Here is a 6,510-nt window from a genome sequence, read left to right as displayed (position 1 = left end):
CAAGAGGGTTCTACAGCTTGCTGTTATGTTGGTTTATCTTTTTTCCCTTCACCTACCTCCCCAGCTTTGCAGCATATGTGTGTAGGTATAGTTGTGGAGGCAGGATGGTGCCAACTTGACATCCAGGTAATCATGTGTCACATTGTGTCCTCTGAAATAAGTAAGTTAAAAGTGAAAATTAACCTGTATATAAGAAGACACATTGAAACATTTTGCCATGTGAACTTGTAGATGGAGTTCAACTGCCTTCCGTGAGAGTGGGGGTATGCCTGGGTGAGATGAGCAAGAACTCAGAGGCTGTTTACGTATCACTCCCTCTCTTATAAGCAAAAGGATCTGCATGAGTTTTTCAGTCAGCAAGTAGCCAATCCAAGGCTGCATTGTCTTGAAGGTCCCCAAATTAGGAGAGAATAAGTAGGCGTTTAAGACATTGTTTTTCAATTTAAACCAGAAGCCTCATGACTGTCAGATATAGGTAGGCATCCTTCCTTCCAGAGAGGATAGGCAGGAGGGAGAATTGATCCTATAAGGCAGTGCTTGGGGTGGGCTGTTGCAATACAAATGTCTTGACTCCATGGGCAAGGTTGTGCCTTAGGAGAAAATCCTAAATGACAGCAGGTAAAGGTTCTTGGGTTTAGGTATATTCCCATATTTTAATGTTGGTATTTATCCTTTATTGTTTTCCCCAACTTTTAAAATGAGGGATGTGAATCTTTGTTGTATTGGAGTCATTCTGATATCTCACTTTAACTTTCACCTTAACTCATTTTAAAGTTAATCTGTAAATTCTGGAACGCATTTATTTCTCTAGAGGTAATAAATACAAAGAAAACAAAAGCACTAAGCTCCCCCCACCATTGCTTTTCTGAAAACCCAAGACTGTTTTGGAAATCAGAAGATATGAGGCATTTTCTCATTAGTTTACAAGGATCTTGCTGAGGAATAGCATCATCAAATACCCAGGATACAGAGAAAATGGCAAAGAGCAAATAGTAAGAGAAGCAGCACCTAATTCAGGATTGATTCCATATTACTGTAATGGTAATTTACATTTAGATACTTGGTACTAAAATTAAATAAAATGCAACTGTGTTCACCTGTTTGTTTATACCTGACCACGTATAAGTCATTGGGGTTGGACCAAATTATAATTTTGAAAAGGGCCATTGCACCTGATGTGCAACTCTATGCTATTTTATTATGAAATGTATCTTTAAAAATGTATGGCTAACACAGTGAAGTGCTGAATTGGGTGAAATTTGTTTCTATCCCTTAGTGGCATGTCTGGGAGATTTTAAAATTCAATTAGATCATGAATAACACTGCTCTGCAACACTTTTGCTGATGCAAACTTGCTGTAATATTCTTTGTTCTTTCAAAGGGCTAGAAGAAAATAAGTCTTTCTCTTATTCTTGCTGTGGGATATATAATTGAGAAAAAGAGGGAAGATGAAGAAACATCCTCTCCTAGTCAGTCTAGCTGTAGGTGTATGCTGAAACAGCCTTAGAAACTTTGTTCATAGCACATCATCACCACTGTTATTTTGTTAGCTTCTTTAAAGAAATATTTTAAGCATATCTTACACTTGACGTAGGTACCTAAACAATTGACAGATTTCAATACAACTAATATATTCTGATGGTATTCTAATGGTATCCTTCTATCTTGCACAACCTAACCCCTAATGTGCTTTGTTTTCTCTCAAAAATAGCTCTCAGTACTTCTGCAAACTGAAATATTTTGATTACCTTATTAATTGTAAGGAAAAAGTATTGAATTTCTGTTACAAAAGCATTTAGAGATTAGATAATAGTTTGAGTAAGTGTCACTTCACAAAAACGGGGCATAAAAAACAAGCCTTCCCCAAGAATTGCTCTGGAGTAATCCTAATTAAGATTTGCTATTGAAATCCTGGGGTTTCAGCAGAACATTGATTATTCTTAAAATGGTGCTGCTCACAGCTAGTGGCAGAGTCAATAATATTGCAGCTAAATGTTTTCCATGTCAAATGGAAATTTTCCTCATGGGAAAGAATTGTTTATTAGCGAAGAAATTAAAATCTAAATTTTTGTGGTCTGGGGGAAAACAACAACAAAAAACCAGAAATCAGTAGGGTCTGAATTTACCTTCTGTTGTTGAAACCCTGCAATAATTATATTTTAAAATTAAACTGTATTGCATTTTTTTGTTTATAAAGGGGGAAATGCTAAAGTTAATATGGTCTTCAGAATATATAGTATGCTGTTCCAGTAGGTTACTATTCAAAACAAAATAACTGCAACCCTACTCTGTTGAGAGTAGCCAAGGGGCAGGAATAAGTCTGTTGTGCTCCATGGGCATGCTGACTTGTCCCATCTGTTAGCAAGGATCACAAAAAGCTAGGGTCACCTTTTACAGCTGCATTACAGGGTGCTCAGAGAAAACAGCTGGTGGTGCAGACACTCTTCTGGAGAAACAGTTTGGGGTGTAGTAGAGCTGGCACTTCCAGTATAAAGTCGGCAACAATTTACAATTTGCTGCCACTGCAGTGATGCGTATCTTTTGTGAGAGGATGGGAGTGCAGAGCTTCTGACAGAGTCTGGTCAGAGGGACTCTTTGGGAGTGTCTGAGATCTATGTGGTACGTCAGCCTTTTCTTGCAGCTGGTAAGAATTCATGGCTCTACAAACATGTTGTGAAACTTAGGCTCCAAAGCATCATAATTATGGCTTGATTATGTTCCTTCCTCCCTGCCCCCCCTTCCCCCTCCTTAATTGTTAGGAGGAAGGATAAGTTAAAGCCAGAGGCACTTCTCGTTCTCTCTCCATGGAATTTTAGGTCCAGTTCCTTAGGAGCTGCAGTCACTATGCTTAATTATATTGTGCACAGGTATTAATGGTTTGTAGAGGGGAGTGAAACCATGGTTGCCTTTGCGCTGCTCAGTAGATGTTGCTGTGTTGTGCACAGAGAAGCTGTTGAAATGGTAGCAGTCTGATCAGTGACCCTTGTAGGACAGCTGCTCTGTTTTGCTGTTCTTGGGTAGCCCAGCACCACTGTTCTGTTACTGTCTCAGCAACCTGTGCTTGATTTGAAGAGCCCAATGGAGCTCGGGTATTCCTGTGCCTAGGAAGAAGATCTGGGCAGTTGGCTTAGCAACACAGATGCTCCTTCTGTCTTCAGTGACATGCAAAGCAGCCTTAAGGGAGAGTCAAATCCTATTGACAAATTGTCTGTGTTAATACTCTCTGGAAAGCCAAAGACATCTGTCCTATTGATACAGTTTGCTTGAGTGGGATGTGTCTGAACATGCTGTAGAAAGCAATAGCTGTAATAAGAAATCTGTTACATACTGCTTAAGTAAATGACAAAGAAATGGTCATTAGAAATCTACCAAACAGTATGTTATATATATATATATATATATATATATGATTTTTACATATCAAGTTCTTAACATATTTTTTACTACAGGCAGTAGAAATAGATGTGGAAATCTACCAAACAGTATGTTATATATATATATATATATATATATGATTTTTACATATCAAGTTCTTAACATATTTTTTACTACAGGCAGTAGATAATAGATGTGGAACTTGCCTTCTTTTCTTCTTTCCTACTGTACCCCCTTGAAACTTCTTCCCTGCTGGGTGTGTGTACCCATAATAACATTCCTAGTTAGTGGCAAAACTCTCACAGCACTGCAGGTTTCTCTGTGAAAGGGTTCATTAAATGCCAGCCAGTAATCCGATGGCATTTGCTAACATAATGCTGTAAAGCCAATCTGTTTCCCTTCCTTCTTGCTCTCTTCCTTTCAGAATAAATTTCTCTCTCTCAACAACCTCAGGAGAAAACTCAGCATTATCACTGACCAATCATTTCCAATAAGCCAAAAAAATAGAAGAGCCATATTCATTGACAAACTCTGAGCTATGTCACCTAGTGTTATGGAAACATGGATAACTACAGGTTATATTGCCAGTTAAAATAAATTCATAGCCATTTTACATTTAAAATCTTTGCAAAGAATCTAGAATATAATGGCAATTTGGATGCTATAGGAATCTGGCAAAAAATTGGTTTTATGAGATATTTATGTATTTTAGGTCTAGTATATTCCTTTTAATAAGATACAAACTACCTGCCACAGCTCTTGACAGCACAGCTCAAGCAGCTGTTGAAAATCCACCTTGAGACAAACATCATGTCAGGCCAACTCCTCCCACGATTACTACTCCAACCCGAAGCCACTTGGCACAGTGCACAAATTGGCCAGGTCTAGTTAGGGTGGGACTTCCAAGCAAGGCCAGGGTAGCTGGGAGATGAACAACTCTGTGCAAGCTGTGCCAGCAGTTTGCAGTAGGAACCTGGCTGCAGACTAGGAGATCCCCAGGGGAAGGTGTCAGCACTGCTCCTTTAGCTGGCTGGAGGAGTTTATCTAGCACAGTTGCAGCTACCGTGATGAGCAGTGAGATGAGGATGAGGACTGCATATGTCTGTATCAAACATTGACTTGGGAGAGGAGGGTAGCTTAGGAATGACATAGTTTTGATGGCAGTGATAAATGCACCTGGTTAACACAGAGTTAAGCACAGAGTAAAACGAGGGACATTTCTAGAAGTACAGTAGATCTGCTAAGCATGCTGCCTTCCCCAAATGATGATACAGCCACTCAGCTCACTTTCTAAATGCAGTCACATTTTGTTAGTTCAGGCTGTGGCAAAATGCCAGGGTAGGTGTTAATCAAAACTATAAATAAAATCAAATATGTGGAGGGAAACAGTGTAATAAAAATGTTTTCTCAAAACATACAAAGTGAAACTGTAAGGCACTTATCTTTTGTCAGGTTGGGGATTGCTTATTGCAGTATCAAAGCATTATTAAGGGGCTCAGGAAGGTTATTACTTAGCTACAGTGTTGTGAATTAAAGAAGTTGCCTAGGAAGTACTGTCACTTCCTTGCATTGGCTGCAGTAGTGGTTTTGTGTCTCATAACTTGTATTCATTCTGTCATTACTGAAATATCTACATATACAGGACTTCGGTGAAGCTGGTTGATGAGAGTTTCTATTCCTGAATGACAAGGATTAGCCAGTTCTCCACAAGATGTTCACAAAGCCAATAGCAACTGGTCCTTTCTGTCTTCAGGAGCTGGCAAAATACCAATCAGTACCTGATATACCACTTGCAGTTACTGTGAAAGACTTTCACATAAGTGTTACATGAAATTCAAAGGTTTTCTTCTAATCCATTTTATCCCTGAAAACATTGGCCCTTATTTCCAGTAGTTGTAAAGTTTATGGGTGTTTTACCATCGCCAAATGGTAAAATGAGAGTCCAGTGACTCTCCAAAGTGGACTCTCCTAGCTACCTTCCTATAGCATAGCATGAATCACTTGTTATTTCTCAGCTACAGTGGTGTGAAAAACTGAGCTAGAAGTCATATGATTCATCTGAAACCATACTATTATTGCAGAAATGAAGGATACTCCTTCCGTTTCTTAGAGCATATTCTCTTTGCAGTGGGTATGATATAACCATGCACTTGAGAAATATCTTGGTGCTTTACTGAATTATGGGGATTATAGACTGGTGTCTCATGCAATTCAAAGCTTCATTAAACATTCAAGTGTGCATGTGTGTGCACACAGCTGCACACAGGTAGTCTTCATCTGTTGTGTTAAGGTCTTTTTGCACTTTTGTAGTGTTTAATGATGTTCTTTTACCTTTGTATCAACTTCTTTGCACCTTCAGAGGCTGCAATTGAGAATGTTGATTACTTGGTGTGTATGACGTGTTCTTACAGGCATACAGGTAAGCATATCCAGTAAGCTGTTTTCATTTTCTAAGTGACTTTGGGAAACATTATTGCATATATATTGTAATTTTTTGGTTGTTGTCTACAAAAACAGTTTAAAACAAAAATTTTGAAATAATTGAGGTTTTGCAGAATTTTATTATAATCATGAATCATGCAGGGTTTTTTTACAAACTCTGGTTTACATATGGAAGTATGATAGCAATCAACCACAAGCTACTTCTTTTGCAGGCATTTCATTATTTTAAGGAAATATTTTTTATCAATGACAGTAAAGCAGAAATACAGGTGGTTTCAAAATACACCATTAGTTCAAAACAGTTCTTATGTTTTGATCTAGTCTTTTGCTTTCAAAAAGATTTCTGAACACAATTTGGTGAAAAAATTTGTATAAATTGAACCTTGGGGATTCATAGGCCTTTTGGAGCTGAATTGTTTGATAAAATTAGTCATGGCTTATAAAGATTTTCTCTATAGAATAGACATTCAGAGTAGTCTTTTCCTGCTTTGTTTTATTTCAGCATGCCCTTTAAACTGGTATTAAAAATTTAAACATGACATTTGACAAAACATGCAAAATATGTGTATATAATGGACACAATGAAGATCTTATGAGGAGTTCTGTTCAAGATCTGTGTTGTTAAGTGCATACAGCAATGTAAGATGTCATAGAATCATAGAATGGCTTGTGTAGGAAGGAATCCTAAAGATC

This window comes from Corvus brachyrhynchos, unplaced genomic scaffold (assembly GCF_000691975.1).
Source record: "Corvus brachyrhynchos isolate BGI_N302 unplaced genomic scaffold, ASM69197v1 scaffold32, whole genome shotgun sequence".
Classification (NCBI taxonomy): domain Eukaryota; kingdom Metazoa; phylum Chordata; class Aves; order Passeriformes; family Corvidae; genus Corvus; species Corvus brachyrhynchos.
The sequence above is the reverse complement of the archived record's forward strand: the minus strand, read 5'-3'. Positions refer to the sequence as shown.